This window comes from Denticeps clupeoides, chromosome 3, assembly GCF_900700375.1.
Source record: "Denticeps clupeoides chromosome 3, fDenClu1.1, whole genome shotgun sequence".
NCBI lineage: Eukaryota > Metazoa > Chordata > Actinopteri > Clupeiformes > Denticipitidae > Denticeps > Denticeps clupeoides.
Genome location: NC_041709.1, coordinates 5,559,541 through 5,576,574, shown reverse-complemented (window position 1 = coordinate 5,576,574; position 17,034 = coordinate 5,559,541). Strand labels below are relative to the sequence as shown.

At 42.7% G+C, this 17,034-nt stretch overlaps 1 protein-coding gene across 1 annotated transcript in view; it reads left to right on the top strand.

The window, feature by feature from the left end:
* Positions 1-340: 340 nt before the first annotated feature.
* The window catches only part of pik3r1 (phosphoinositide-3-kinase, regulatory subunit 1 (alpha)), a 40,645-nt gene continuing 23,951 nt past the window's right edge, over positions 341-17,034 (top strand). The window contains exons 1-3 of the mRNA XM_028972575.1: positions 341-468; positions 10,518-10,723; positions 10,806-10,893. The gene's annotated coding sequence lies outside the window, so the exon portion shown is untranslated. The remainder of the gene's footprint in view (positions 469-10,517; positions 10,724-10,805; positions 10,894-17,034) is intronic.

Genomic DNA, 17,034 nt, shown 5'->3' with positions numbered 1-17,034 from the left:
CGTCATCTTTGCAGGCAGTAGCTTGTGCATGTACGTAAAACATTTTAATGCAGTGGATCTGTAAGGACTGAGACGTGGTTGGCCTTTCTTCCGGCTGAGGACGAGAAATATTACGATGGATAGGAGGCTCCCATGTAGCTTTTACGAGAAGAGCTGAAAAGGGACTGTTCAAAAGATGTCCCCAGTGAGCCATTTTAATTGGGTGCATTTAAACATTTGAACAGCGGCATGCGGGACATATGGAACACATTCAATCCCACAAAAAAAAATAAATAAAAAAACGCACCCCCCCCAATACATTCAGTAACTGCACATGGTCTCACAATTCCACTCCAACCCAGCCTTCCACTGGGGCATGTGAGCTGGAGCCGAACCGCTTCACCACACCTCCGCTGAGCCGACAGCGACAACTGTGGACTCCGGCAAATCCGGTCCAACAAGCGTGAGCTGTCCTGACCCAGGGTCCAAGTGAGATTATCTTTCGTCTCCATCTGTGCACACACACAGCCGCTGCACATGCCGCTCAATGTTTGTCAAGTTAAGTTGAGTTAAATGAGTTATGCTGCAAACTGGGGTTTGGCAAACAGTGTTTTATGTGTGCTGCTCGGTCTCCATGGCAGCCTGGTCACAGGGCTGTGTTTGTGCTTGGTCAAAAATATCAATTTAAAGTGTACCATGTTTAATAGAAGACAAAAAAACGCATGTTATTATATTTCTTCATTTCTGGTGCATATGACCCATGTTGGTTCGGTTAGAGTTATTACAGGAGGAGATATGCAACCTTGGTGGAGGCTGTGTGTATAATAAGTGCTGCCGGGTCTGTGTGTGTATTTATCTTTTGCACATAAACAATCTGAATCTCTTCTGTAAGCCCAGAGTCTACCACATCCTTAAAATAAGACGCTGTGCACTCTGCAGCCGTTAAAGTCGCCTGGGATCCCGTTCTCCCGACAAGTATAGAGTCTGATAATAATAAATGGCTTTTTTCCCCTTGTTTAATCTTCCCGTGCTCTTGAAACATGGCGGGCCAGCTGTGCTGGTAGAAACATTGGCGCTATTTATGGCGTCCTGGTAAAAGCCGGAGCGACGAGAGAGGGGCTGAAATGCAGCGCAGAAAGAGATACGACGAAGCGATGGGGAAAGCAGATGTTAAGCTGCTGCGTGTGCACAGGCCTCGTCTTGAAACAGAGCAGGTCTGAGGGAGCCGGGACAGACGGCCTGGTGCCCGCAGAGGCCCCTGCGTTTTGTGTCCTTCACACGGATTTGCGAGCAGCTCATCCTGCAGAGCCCCCACCCCGGCCAGTGTTTACTTTATGAGGGTAGGTGAGCAGAGGGGTGTTCGTGAAACAGGATTCCTCAGTTCGCTGGGTAACCGTCCAGCAGGAGCATCTCGTAGGCCTCCTCATGTTCCACAGATCACTTTTTCTTTTTCTTCCTCTTTGTCTTCTTCTTAGACTCTCCTCCAGTTTGTTGTTGGTTTAAAGTTACATCTTGGGAAATTTCGTTGTGAAACACCCCCCAGATCTAGCTGAACGTATTTGCTCATCTCAGAGTAAAAATAGTAGTAGCCATGTGTGTGTGTGTGTGTGTGTGTGTGTGTTTTAAGCGGTTAGGGGTGTGCACCACCAGACTTTGAGGTATCACATGTCCTTATCAGCATTCACATCTACTCCAGAACACACTGCTTATCTCGCCACTGCACAGTGGGAAGGTGTCATAAGTTGACATCGAAAGCTCTTCCACTTCGTCACTGTAGATATGTCCACCTGATAGGGCCGTCCAGCACCTCTAAAATGTCCTACAAAACATTTGGAGTTGACCCGGTGTCACTAATGTGGACGAGCAAGTGACCTGCACTCATTCATCTGCACCATACAATGCGGCGCGTTACACCCATAACCTATTCTAATTTATGAACCAAATCATCAGTCCGCTTCCGCTCGTTCTGTCGGGCTGGGGCTGGAAAGGCTGTGAGGACAGCCGCATGCCATCAACTGACTGGAACACCGTGTTTTGCTGATGAAAAGCCGGCCCACGCGTCGAACGCGCAATCCGAGGTCTGGGGGGGATAAACAGAGCGAGCCGACGCACCTCCAAACTGGTTCGTAGGAAAGGTACATGGAAAAGGGCGCACGTGGGCGTAAAGGCACGAGTGCCAGCGGAAACCCCGAGGAAATTGAAGCCGTGCCTCGGCTCATGCCACATCGCTCACTGCTGCGGGGAGCGGAGTTTATTTGATTTTATCGCTAATAACGTTTCCTGTGTCGCGCAGGAGGCGCGTTTCTTATTTACACTGCAGCTGGCAGGTGATTTGGATGCAGGGAAACAGAACACTTATTTCAAATCAACAGAAAAGCTTCCTGGCAAGGGTATATTTAGCACCGGTTCATGGTGAAATGGTTTCTACGTTGCCAGGTGCATGTTGCAAACTGAGCCGCACAGGTCGGCCCGGCGACGGAATATCACTGCAGTGAGCGTTCGTTGATGTTCATTTGCATCAGGAACCGAGCGCTAGCAGATGTTCTTTACCTGCCATTCAGCACGCCGCATTAATGAGACGGACATGTTGTTGTGTAGGACTTGCCACAGAAATCTTAGAAACCGCCATCCTTCCTGGGCTGTTAAATAACATGGCTGACACCAGATAAGTGTTTGTATGACGCTCGAACGTCCCCGTCCACAGTCAGATCTGGCGGCCGCAGCTGCAGGCGGGCTGGAGCGAGCGGCTACAGCGAATAAAATGTCACTCGGCAGATACGTAGCTATGCACAACCAAGCTGGAAGGTATAAAACTAGCCAAATTTACAAAGCGCCGTGTTATCCTTGTTAAGGCGCCAGGGGACCCAGGGCCGATGTTTTTGTATGATCCCCATATTTTTGGAGATAAGAGCACCATTTATTTCCTGTTTCATGCTACAGAAGAAACTCGTGGGTCACCATGGTTTGTGGGTGTGGGAGGAGGGGTGTAATTAACACCTCTTCAAGTGAGAAGCCGATACACAACTTTAGTATAAGCCTGCTTATGGTATCTCTGTACTCGTATGCAATATTAATAATGCTTCCTGATTTATTTCCAGTGAGGCGCAGAATTAATAATCCTCGGAATGAAGATTACACAGACTCCTTTATACGCGGACACCACTACGTTCTCCGGATCAGATATACCCACGAATTTTGGAAATAACACTAACCCTGCTTCAGATGGAACTGGAACAAGCTGGTTTAGTGATCACAGATCATACATCATCAACAACAAAAATATATATGCAATTATCATTTTCCAGACATAATACTTACAATGTGGAACAAAAAAATACAGAATATAAATGGATAGAAGGTCACAGAAGCTGATATTAGGAAAACGGTGTAGACTGTATTTACATTAGGTGAACAAAAGGCTAACACTGTAAGCATTTTATTTTCTTTACTTTGCTGAAAGAAGCTTTTTGAATGGTACTGATAAAAACATGATGCGGCTTTATTCAATGTTACACAATTCCAGGGTGACCAAAGGCACACACACAGGCAAAAGGCAAAACAAAAGCCTTTTCTGAGGATTTGTGTGAATTTTTAGAGCATTTGAGTTCTTCACAGTGCCGATTTTAACAGTCCGAGACATGAGAAAAAGAGAAATGCGCAGTTTTCAAGGGCCAGCGCTGGGCAACCCGATACCCCAGTAAACTAGAACTGTTCCGTACAGAGACACACACAGAAACACACACATCAGGGCCGGCTGTGGGGGTGTCGTAGGTGTGTCTCTCTCAGCCAATCAGCAGCGCAGGAATCCTCCATCAGCCGACCCCGACCCAAGCGGTGTTGCATTACAATGAATGCTTGCCAGCATCTTTGAAAGCCGAAGCTTCACTTGCCTGCTGTTTCTTTTCAGAATATGCATGCCTGTGCTGGTTGTTCTTGCACTTTGACTGTCGTTATAGCAACAGTATATTATGGTTATAATTTAGAGCTGGAGAAAGAAATGGCACTTTTCACAGACTTGCTGTCAGAGCTTTTGCCTGCGTCCTCATGAAAGAAGGGATTGAGGGAAGCAGCAAGAGCAGCATTTGTGCTGAAATGTCTTTCGGGATGCCCTTTTGTGTAACTGAGAGGTTTTGGGCAGGGCGCTGTAATCCTCACACCGTCTTTTCAGTCTTACAGCACTCCACATAGAATCTTCTGGGTCTCTCCAGTCCTTCCAGTCATTTCTTCCTAAAAAAAATTGCCACTGGCAGGCGGGCGGCCATGGTCTGTTCTCTGATCTCCCCCTCAGCCCGTGATTCCATGAGTGGCCTTCATGAGTGTCTTTAATCAGTCCTGGTGAGTCAAGAATTGACTGGAAACACCAAAGCAAGACTCTGGGAAGCCGTTCTGCATCGGTTTCCCTCCTGGCTGGGCTGAAGTGAACTGTGGAGCACTATCGCAACATCGGGGCCGTCAGTGTGTTGTTATTCCACTTGAGAATATGTAGCCGTGCGCAAATTTAGGAATTCCCCCTAATCTTTAGGGAGGACGAGACATGTTTCATTAGCAAGTTCAAAGGTAAAGAGCAGTGAATTTCAATTTCGAACTCCTGCCACGGGATGGACAATCATAACAAAAAGAGCCCAGCAATGACCATCTTACAGATAAAGCCATAAAACAGCCTCTGTCTAATCATTGACAAGATCTTTCTGCAAACATTTATGCTGTAGGCCAAAAAAAATCCCAACAGCATAAACTGCTAATGAAAACAGCAGGAGCTTAATCTCAATAAAACTCCACTTGATTTGGTTGAAAGAAGATCTTTTATTTCCATCAGTCAGCCTTGTTTTTTTTTTTTTTTTTTTTTGGGCAATAGCCCCAAAACAGTTGATAAACCGGGGCTTTATGCTTCATGAATCACCAAGCAGTTGAAGAAGTATTACTGCGTAGGAAGAGCCAGGACCACAAGGCATGAAAAACTGCAAACAAATCTGGCCGGGTCAAACCAGTAAAACACTCGGTGGCATGTTAATGCAGCGTGCCTCTCCAGCAGGGGCCATCATTTAAACCGCCAGAGCTTAGTGACAGAAAAAAAAAAACCCTGAAACGATTCACTTCATACTGGTTTGACCATGTTTACTTAATGCAAGCCAGATTCCCAGAATGAAAGACATCTCGGGGTCTGTGTCACAGTGTACGTCGAGAACTGCTTGTGGCTGACTTGATTTTCCAGCTCCAGTTTTACGCCCATGATTGTGCAACGGCACGTCTGCATGACAGGGTATACAGAAAGCACACACATACACACACTCTCCAACTCTTTCTGTGCTCAAGACCTCCCCCTTGTTTGTCATTAAAGGAGCAGAGGATGGTGGGAAATAGGCAGTTCCCGTTGCGTGAACACTGGATTAAAGCAATATGTGCACAATGCGCTCTAGCCCTGAGCTGTGCGGTGCTGAGCCGAGGCGCCTTAAGAAAATGCTTTGCCGACACTGTGAATTGCACGGCAATTAATGTTTTCATCCTCTTCCCTGGACATTGACCTTAGGAACAAGATGGGATATGGCTGAAATGAGAGATCTACACGGTGGGCAAACTTATCTGTTTTGCTAATTGCCCCTTGAATTTTCCAATATGCAATTAAAGTGAGTAATGGCGACGCTGAGCGTATCCGGCGTGGAGGAGTGACCCGGTTCATAAATCTGGACTCTACTTCTGCAAAGTCAAAACACACACTGGATAAATAAGGGGTGTAAATAAGGGACATCGGCTCAGTCTGATGGATCAGAGCAGGCTCTGGTTTCAAGGGGGGTAGCCTCACACCCGCTTTCATCTCCATATTGTGCTGTGCCTCTGTAACACCCCAAGGGTAACCTGGAGACAGTACTCCCAGATCTCATGTTGCCCACCCTGCTCTTTCTTTCTTTGCACACGTCACGTGCATTACTGGAGAAAAGAAACACACAAAAATTAAATAATAAAAAAAAACTCCCCAGCAAAACAACCTGATCTCGGAGCCTTTGTGGTAAAGTAAGTCTGAGCCACTATTGTCTGCAGTGAGGAAAGTGAGATGTGTGCTGGCCTTGTATTGCTGTAATTTCACCACCAGGAAATGTGAGGGGCCCAGAGGGGTAAAGCAAATCACCATCTGCAAGCCTTTCATCTATACAATGACCAGCCCAACCCCCACCCAACCCACCAACACAAAAGTACATGCACAGACACAGGAATTCTGAAAATTGTTTAAATCCTTGATACTTATACACTTCTGTATCCATTAGGTACCAACAAACCTGGAAAATTCATAAATTCATATTCTAATATATAACAATTGCATAATGCTAACATTTGGACTGACATGCAAAAGCAGATGTATTCTGCACACAGGGCAAAATATGTAGGTCAAGTGTTGCATGGTTGAACCCAGACTAACTGGAGTCACACAGCGCTAGTCATGCACGGTCTAATGATGCTTTATGGCCGTGATAATCATTTGACCACATCTGCGCATGAAAGTGATTCTTATGGGGACATCCGTAATGTGATCACAATTGCAGTATCTCAAAAATGTCAGCTCAACCCTGACATTTTTGTAAATATTATATTGTATATTTCCTTGGAACAATACTGAAGATATTATACAATGTAAAGTAGTCAGTGTACAGTTTATATAAGAGTGTAAATTTGCTGTCCCTTTAAAATAACTAAACACACACAGTTAACCGTTTTCCCTCCCCGGGTGTTTGAAACTTGGTGTTATCGCTCTCACACTCACTCATACTGGTCACTGCAAGTTCAACATGACAACTCATGGCAAAGAACCATGAGGATCTGAAAATAAGCACTGTTGCTCTATAGTCATGGTCAAAGTCATGACAAAAATACTGGTTTTCACAAAGTTTGCTGCTTTAGTGTTTTATCAGTTGTTTCTGTTGTGAATAATCACAAGCTTTTCTTAGGTTTCAAAGGTTTTTTATTGACTATTACATCAGAGTCGATGTTTGCAGTGTTTGTCCTCTGCAATTCACCCTGGCATGCTGTCAATCAACTTCTGGGCCAAATCCTGACTGATGGCAACCCATTCCTTCATAATCAGAGCTTTTAAGGGCTTTTGCTTGTCTACCTGCCTCTTGAGAATTGACCACAAGTTCTCATTTCTCAACTGTATATAAAGATGTCCTAGGCTGGAAGAAGAATATGAACGCCCTGAAACAGAGCCTGTCAGAGCTCAGACTACAGACTGCAAATTGGTGCACAAAAAAGCCAGCAAACAGTTTGCTGATGAGACCAAGATAAACTTATTTGGTTTAGATGGTGTCAAGAGTGGCCACAACCTGATGAGGAGTGTCTTGCCTACAGTGAAGCATGGTGGTGGGAGGGTCATAGTTTGAGGCTGCATGTGACATAATGAAGCAGAAACTGGTCCGCAGGGCAGTATTTCAACATGATATCGACCCCTAACACTCCTGCCTTGCTAAAGAAACTGAGGGTAAAGGTGCTGAACTGGCCAAGCATGTCTCTAGACCTAAACCCTATTGAGCATCTGTTGAAGATTCCCAAACGGAAGTCTCTAACATGCACCTGCTCCACTTTGGATGAGTAGAAGAGGATTCCAGTGGCAGCCTGTGAAGCTCTATTGAACTCCATGCCCAAGATTGTTAAGGCAGTCCTGGAAAATAACTGTGGCCACACAAAACATTGAATATTGAAACTTTCAGCACAATTTAGAGATTTTGTTGCCAGCTGTTTGGACGGAGTGAAAGTGAAATATTTGTCATTGTTTTACACTGCAGCACAGCACACGGTGACACAACAAAATGTGTCCTCTGCTTGTAACCCATCACCCTTAGTGAACAGTGGGCAGCCATGAAAGGCGCCCCGGGAGCAGTGGCCACCACTGCCCCATTGCTGTGTGACTGTGTGTTTAGTTATTTTGAGGGGACAGCAAATTTCACACTCTTATACAAGCTGTACACTGAGTATTTTAAATTGTATCAAAGTGTCATATATTCAGTGTTATCTCAGGGAAAGATAGAATAAAATACCTTAAAAAATGTGAGGGGTGTACTCACTTTTGGGATATACTGTATATTACCTCCTAATTAAACTTCTAAACTTTGGAAGGAAAAAAAAAAGAAAATACCTTACGTCATAAAATGTTCAAAAACCTCATTGCGTTCACTGTGGTCCTGTGAGATATGTGCTTGTGTATAATAGATTGGTCATTCAAATGATCGTTACAATTTGGTGCAAGTGAAATTTTACACTTTGTTTAATATAGATAAATTGGAAAAAATGGTTCTATTGTATGCAGCATTGTGGATTTATAGCATTTATAGCAACAATAGCATTTTAGGTAACAGCTGGCCACAATTCTTAAGATGATAAATTGCATGGGAAAGGGAATAGACACAAAGTAAATCTGTGTGTTTATCTCTGGCGCCTTGCTGCACAGATGGGCCCTGCTTTTCCCCCCAGGAGGTCTGGTGAGTCGAGCACGGCACGTGTCACAGGGCGAGCTCTGCGATCGCACTGACGCGGCAGAAACGTAATTAGAGATTTACACCAGTTTAAAAGAAGACAGTGAAGCGCGTTGGCTCCTATATGAAAGTGGTTTGTCCCGTGCTGCCCACTGCTGCTGCCAGCTCATTTGAATGAGATCTTGCTCTGCAGCAAGCTTCTGGTGAGTCTGACGTAGTTGGAGCAGAGGTGGGAAATAGTTGGCAATGTCCCCCTGTTCTGGGCCTTGCACGGCTGTGTGGTATGTGAGCTCACGCACTCTGGATACGGTCCGTGGCCCAGAGGTTCGTGACTGCGGTGTATCAATGCCCCTGCTAAACCGCTTATTGACTATACAGGTCAGTGGACTTGCGTCACAAGCAGGGACAGGCCTGGGCATGGACTTGAATGCAGTCTTGTGCATGACTGGGACCACTTCCCCATATCACCAAGTTGAGTACTGTCTTATGAAAAGAGCTCGCAAACTGCTATGTTCTGCGCTATTATGTTCAGTTTGGTTGGTTGAGTTGAGTGACGTTTCTATATATGTTTTGTATCACATTCTAAGGGTTTGAACTAATTATGTATGCGTAAGAGAACTATTGTTCCCTTTTATTTGCTTTTCGTGTAGAGGAGCATTTTCCTTTAAGATCATAGGTCAACTGTCCTTCCCTGAATCCAACAGAAAAGTGGATTTTGGGTATTGAAATGACATTGAAACCTGTTGATATGTACTAATATCGGAACAACTGACAGAATTTGCATTGTTAACTCTTGCAAATAAAAAATCTGTGTCTGACCTTGTGATCCATGTGGTCCAATGATGCTGTACAGATTACAAAACCTGCAGATTACATCCTTGCAAGCTCCTTCAGCTATATTTACCTCCACATACACACATCATGGGATTTTCAAGTTGCCTAGGTTACATGCTAGATACAGGGCTGGAGTCCTAGATACACTGACTCTGGAGTCTTGTGTAATTACAGAGCAAGATGTCTGAAAGGCTCTAATCTGCAAAGTAAGTATACAGAACAGACCCCTTTCAGGAGATTTTCTTCTGTACAAATGTAATAAATTAAATTTGGGATTCTTTATGAAAAGTAAAACAAATGAAAAAGTCTTTATTCAAATTTGTTACTGGTTTCAAAAGAATTAAAATATTATTCCTGCTTCTTTATGAAGATATTATTTACTTCTTGCTGCCAGGGTCCTGTATTTGCATGTGAATGCATGTTGTTGGGATTTCCTTTGCAGGAGTGAATGAACACAAATGAAAACTGAAAATATGCACTACATAGAGTTGTTAAGACCCATAACACACAGCGCTGGATTACAGTTCTTTATTTTTTTTCAAAGAATCTTCTTACCACTGAAAAAGTGCTTAGGCATGTGAAATGCAGACATGTTTCCTTCTTCATTTAAAATGTTGTAATCTATGGCCCCTTTTAATCTTTTCACCATTTCTGTCATTTCTGTCATTAACTCAACAAATTAAGTGGCTTGTATTGCCTTATGTGTTTTTTATTAATCGAGATTCATGAATAAAGCTGTATTTTATATATTTTTATGTTGATAGTACTCAGTCTAATAGTCACACCAGCACTTTCTAGGTCAGTCACATGGTTACACTAGCTTTGGCATTTTAGAAACTGCCTTTAATATGCAGAGTTTAGAATGCCTCAGGGTACAGGTAATCCTGTGAGACAGATGAAGAATTATCTTCTGAGCAGTGGAGATTATCATTTTGGCCTCCTCACTTAATAAATCCACAATAACACTCTGATGACTAACCAGAAATATTCTGACATGTTTGAATGGGGACTATAAAGATTATTCTCTGTTGTCTAAACTCTCTGTTTTGTACTCTTTTGTGTAGCAGTAAACAGAATTACACGGAATCTGTGTGCTTAAGTGTTGTATTGATCCTACTAGATCCTAGTAGAGACAATGCATATGGGTCCCTGTGAATTGAACAGATTCAAGTTTCAACATTGTCCCTATTGGAGGAAGGGAGGAAACAGAGGGATGAAAAGGCCTAAATGTCCTTCTTTCTCCAGACCAAGGCACATTGTGTGCTTCATCTCCTATTCGGGTGTCCCAGAACTCAAAGGGAGGCCTGGAGCAAGGCTACAGTTCTGCAGGACGAATCACTGGAGTGTGTCCATCATCTATAAACGCGTCAAGACCAAAACTGGGTCACCTCCCTCCCTCCGCCTCGCTCCTACTTCCTGTTCATTCACCACATCACCACAGTGTGTGGAACGTAAGGCACGGCTCTGAATGGCGAACAGTAAGAATAGAGAGGAGGTCTTCTGCTTGTAATTTACCCTCTGTTCCCCTTTCAGATCCTCTTCCCCCCCCCCCCAGATCTTTAAAACAGAGCTTCATTGCGAATGCAGGCTGAGCGGACCGATGGCTTGTGAATGCAGTGGGGTCAGTGATCTCTCACGGTATTCCCTAAGGAAGAGGGCAGAGTCGCACACACACGATGACTGTCTGAGCACTGTCCTTCTACTGTTCTTACAAGCTCTACTGTAGTCGACGTTCATCCCTAACTAACACCATTTAGCAGTGGACTATAATTATTTGGAGTGGATTCCATGGCTCATAAAAAACACCAAAGCCCCAGTGCAATTCATTATTGCATTTATGATTGCACCAAAGTTAACCCCTAATCCATTAATCAATTATTGCATTACCAATAAACTGCTGGAAGACACAGAATTATCTGGCTATCTGCTACAGTCAAAAATAACGATTTTGCTCGATAAGTGCCATGTTTTTCCATCTACTCAAATAAAACATAACAAGCCCTTTTAACAAGCTCAAAACACTGCTTGATTTTATGAGGGTGGCCATCTTAATTTTGAACCCCACATATGTTTAACCACTTAATCCAGCAGCTGCCAGGAATCTCTGTCTGACTAAGAGCTAAGGGAAATTCAGATAAATGGCATAATTGCACGCAAGTGCGCTGAGGAGAACCTGCAATTATCAAAATGCCTTTGCAGTGTGTAACAATCACAGTTGCATGCAAGTAAAGTTTTACAATGCCAAGGCATATACATAGGCCAATAGAACCCATCATTTCAGCCACTTCTATTTCAGGCAAGACATGGTTAATAGGTCTAGGCCCAAACCATACCTCTGTTGTCAATTAAACTTGAGAGAACTGGTTCCTGGTTGCTGCCACAGAGTCTTTCAGGTCGACTGCTGCTGAGTTGCATTGTTTCTTTTTGCCTTAAGACCCCATGCACATTTTCTTTCTTTGTTTTATTATACGTTATGAAGTTAAGTTGAATTATTTAATTGTTTTTAAGATGCTGAGAGACCTGTTTCTTATCTTGTCCAATGCATTTCATTGTAATTTTGATCCTGTGCAACCATACACAGAACAAAGAACTGGACACTGATATGTCTTTATCCTATGTCACTGTGTGTAGAGCTATACCAATTGTGTCCCACTCTGATCAACATGATTTCTGGCATTTTATGGATTTAGGACCCTGTGCTGAGCCTGTACATGTTATTTTATATTGTCAATATTAACACAGAAAGCAGCAGATCCATGTCCATTGATAGTCAATTCTAGGAACTGTAATGTTTTGAATTTCATAGTAAGAGTAAAGAGTAAAAGTGTTGAAGAACACTTATCAGGGTCTCAAAAATTTACTGGCAACCCCCAGTACACAAACCCCACCAGTACTTGGAGATCTATGTGCCATCAGTCATTGCATGCTGTGCTCTATGTGGACCACCTCACTAATGCACTCAACTATATCAATATGTCACATCTAAATTTATGATTTTTTTTACTGTGTGGGAGGTGTGTTGGTCAAAAGATTCTCAATCAATAGTGTGCAATTTCAGCAGAAGGTCTTTGTTTAGAGAACAATGCTCATAGTTACCTAATCCAATTTAGTTCAAATAATGTAAATTAAATTGTCTCATAATTTTGCTCCAGTATGCATTTTCATAAATCCCCACAAGAACAAAGTGCAAACATTTTTTCTTAAGATGTATTACTGCTTCTTGCCTAAACAGTGCTGAGCATGTGCTGACACAGTTAAAATGCACCAAACTACTACGGTAATATCTCATGAACACTATATTGTGTGTACACTAAACCAAATATTGCTCTATTGATTTATGTGTTTTGCTATACTAAGGAGCACACTACAATAAAATATTCTCTCCTTTTCTTTCTATAATGCAATTCTACATTTATGAAATTTTAATACACAGCAAGCAGCTATAAATTAGCATTGATCTGTAACCCATATCTTGCAGATATACCACAGTGAAAAACAAATATTACCTTTTTTGTCTGGCAGTTTTGCTTCTTTTTGAGGTAAGTATAGTAAACATATTATATTTTGTTGAACACATATTGCATTGTGTAAGTGTTGATAACCAAAAAACAATCAAAGAGTATCACTTGCCATAGCTTTAAGGCCTGCAGATTTATTTTACCTTTCTTTTGTCGAGAGGATCCTACAATCAAGCTTGTAATTTTTTGGAGGATTAACTGTTCAGTCTGCTTCTGCATGTACTAGGATGCTTGCCAGACTGTGTTTGAGAGCACCATAAAACATCCTTCACCATGAAGAATGGGACCACATCTGAGCCAGCAACCTGTAATAGTTCATATCCATCAGGAATGCAAAAATGTGCCCCGTTCCTTTTTTTTCCTGGAGCATGACTGGGCAGCACAACCGGCAGAAGATTAATCAGCTCCTTCACTGAGCTCCAGTCAGTCTGTCTCCACTCAAAGAGGCCTTTCAGCCGAGGACAGTGTCACAATTTATTGCACTCTGTCCACTGTGGCCGCTGTGCAAAGCTGAAGAGGAGCCCTGTATGGAAAAATAGGTGACGTTCTCCTACATCAGCAGCAAAGTGCTTATGTGGAAATGTAGAAATTTTTGTTCTATTTTAATAATCTGGCAGACGCAAAGTGTTGTAGAGCAAGACAGAAGGGTGGGATAGAGAGAAATATGTTTTCGTACTTTTGTTTAAATAAGCGGTGGAGGGTGATGCATTTCACAAGACCCTCTTATGTCACCAGGCATTATGGGATAGCCAGTGTGAGAATTCTCAGCTGGCTCACAAAAAGGTAAAAGAATCAGTGAATGGGGGAAAAAGAGAGCGCAGAGAAAGAAAGAGGGAGAGAAACGCTAACGCTCCAAGGGTAGGTCATTATGGGGACGCCGCACAGAGAAACCGCTCAATGGTTTAAGAGGCCCAGTCTAACACGGAGCACATTCTTTAAGAGGGAGATTAAACATTTTGTGTCTTGCAAGAGGAAATCTTAATTTAACATAAGCAAGAAAGATACTGAAGTGGCAATAATGACACATTTGTCCTGATTAATGGACAAGGCTTTGTCTTATTTCTACTCGGTGTTTTTTCCATTTTTTCCGCTATCAGTGCTGTCTGTGAAGGACGTTTTCACTGAAGCCATTGCAAAGTGTTGTTGTGTCTAAAGTCCTGGATAAAATTAAGATTTTCTTTTTTACTCATTTGTCAATTTATGGGTTTTTGTAAAATATGCATGATGATAATTTCGGCCTGCCTCTCAGACATATCGGCATGGATGTCTGAGCGACACCTCCAACTCAACCTATCCAAAACCGAGAGTCTGATCTTTCCGGGCAACAATTCCCCTCAGCAAAACCTTTCAATTCAAATTGGATCGCTACTGTTAACACCCACGGCATCTGCAAAAAGCCTTGGAGTTTGGATAGATGACAAACTGAGTTTGAACCATCATGTTGCTGCGATCTCCAGATCCTGCAGGTTCACTCTCTACAACATTCGCAAGATTCGGCCTTTTCTCTCACAACAGGCTACGCAGCTCCTCGTCCAGGCAATGGTCATCTCCAAACTCGACTACTGTAACTCTCTCCTGGCTGGAGCCTCTGCAGTCACCATAAAACCACTCCAGATGATCCAAAATATGGCAGCCCGTCTCATCTTCAATCAGCCAAAATACACCCATGTTACACCTCTTCTTACCTCCCTCCACTGGCTCCCGGTAGCTGCTCGCATTGAGTTCAAATCCTTGATGCTGCCTACAGGGCTGTAAATGGAACTGCGCCCTCCTACATCAACACACTACTACCTAGATACACTCCTGCACGCTCTCTCAGATCGGCAAACGAAAGGAGACTAAAAATTCCTTCTTCACGGGGTCTCCGATTCCAATCATCTCTGTTCTCCATTGTTGTCCCTGGCTGGTGTAACAACCTGCCCTCCTCCACACGACTAGCCGAGACTATCACCACTTTTAAGAAGCAGGTGAAAACCCTCTTATTCAAAAAATATTACAGACAAATCTAACACTTACACACGCACATGCGTACACATTGCACAAACAATACAAAAATGTATAAATACATTATAATTTATCAGGGCTATTAGTTTGTAAACTCAATATTCTATAGAAATCGAACGAGAATTGCTGGTGTCTTCCTCTTGTAAGTCGCTTTGGATAAGAGCGTCTGCTAAATAAAGTAAAGTAAAGTAAAGTAAATGATAAATGCTAAAAAAAAAAGAACTAAACAACAAACGTTTATGTATTATAATGCCAAATAATAACTTCAGAATGGTTCAATAATTAAAAGGGGGTGAAGTAGGATGGTAATGTCCAAACCTTTCCTTGGTTGGTAGAATTTGGTTCAGCTGCAGGTTTAAACAATGCACCAGCTCTCATCAGTAGATTGTGTTAAAATAAGTTCTATTGGTGTTGCTGTATGTTTGTGTGTCTCTCAAAGGTATTATTTCAGTTAAAAGTAAAAAATGGCACGATTACTCTCCCTGCAGGTTTGAACTTTATGCTATTTATGGTATCTGTGGAGGCTGCTGAAGTACATGGATCCTGCGGCCTTTGAATTCCTCCTCCTCCACATGCTTGTTAGTGGTCTCTCAGTGTGATGTTCGTAAATGATTTGCATTATAAAGAAGGGTCCCGTTTTGGTGGGCCCCAGACATATGCCACAATGAAGCAGGGGCTGCACTATAACAAATCTTAGCATATTGTTTGTGAGTAACTAGGGCACAGCTTACAGCGCCAGGCACCAGCATAGGCCAATGAACTTAAAAACCCTCCCCTGAAGGTGAAAAACCTGGGCAAACTTCATTTAATCTAAGACAGAATACGTTGCCCCTCTCCCCGTGGTCACTTTTATGGAATAACATAAATGGCTATGATCTTATGCTGTCGGCGCCTGCCAAGTGAAACAATTTGTGAATTGCTACGTTTCCTCCCTGGAAAAGGCTACAGCGTTTTTATTTTCATTCCGAGCACTGAAATGCCAGTGTAATGTTCTGTTAACTGTTCCGTATATTTTGAAAAGAGGTCAGACAGAGGTAACTTCAGAAGCTGACATGTATAGCGTTCAACATTAAAACTACTGGCAGGTGAAGTGAGGAACATCGACACCTAAATCAAGAGAACATTAAGTTCTTGAGGCTGATGTTTAGGAAATTGGAAAAACGGAGAAGTGAATGGATCTGTGTGACTCACATAGGGCAGGTTGTGGTACTAGATGGGTGGAACAGGATGCATCCAAAGTGACAGGTCTTGAGGGACATTCTCATAATGGAGTATCCAAGGAAAGTTAACCATTGAAACATTGAAAGGCTCATGGGGTGGCACACGAATGCTAAGGGACGAAGGCAGGCCAGCTGGGTCAGGGTGATGCTCTAGGGAAATGTTTTGCTGGTACATTCATGAAGATGTTATGTCTTCCAAAATATGTTTGCAAATCACTTACCCTCTGTCAGACTGTCAGTATTTCCTGATAGTTTCCTTAGTGTCATACTGTTAAAATTTGTTCAAGAATAGATTCAGGAAAATGATAATGAGTGAAAGATCTTCAACCTGATTGTGCATCTGTGGGACATACTGTAAAATCAAGACAGTCCATGAAGAGCCCACCTTGCAGATTATTAGGCTCTGTAGCTAATGTCTTGTGCCAGATACCAGCACAGGACACCATTAGAGGTCTTGGGGAGTCCATGCCTTGACAAATCAGAGCTATTTCATGCAGTGGACCTATACAACACTAGGCACATCGTTTTAATGTTATGGCTGAACAGTGTTTGGGATGGATGTGCTTTGGTAAAGATTTTGGTCCAAGTGTTTCAAGCTGATTTTGTGCACAATTGGGATGGGATGGGTATTCGGTTCTCCACAACTAATAGAATATTAGCTCGGGGGATTTTTCTATAGACTCTCTGTCAGTCTCTGTGGCCAAATAATTGAATTAAATAGAACCCAGATAATACAGTTATGACCAAAAGTAAGGAGAATGACACAAATACTAGTTTTCACAAAGTTGGCTGCTGCCAGTTGATTCTGTGGTGTATTGAAGTATAATTACAAGCATTTTATAAGTTCCAAAGGTTTTTATTGACAATTACATATCATTTATGGATAGAGTCGATATTTGCAGTGTTGGTCCTTTTTTTCAATACCTGTCCAATTCACCCTTTTCTTCTACGGACATTAATTTTTCGAGATTCCCCAAACAATTGAAATGGGGCTTCATCAGAGATAATGACTTTACCCCA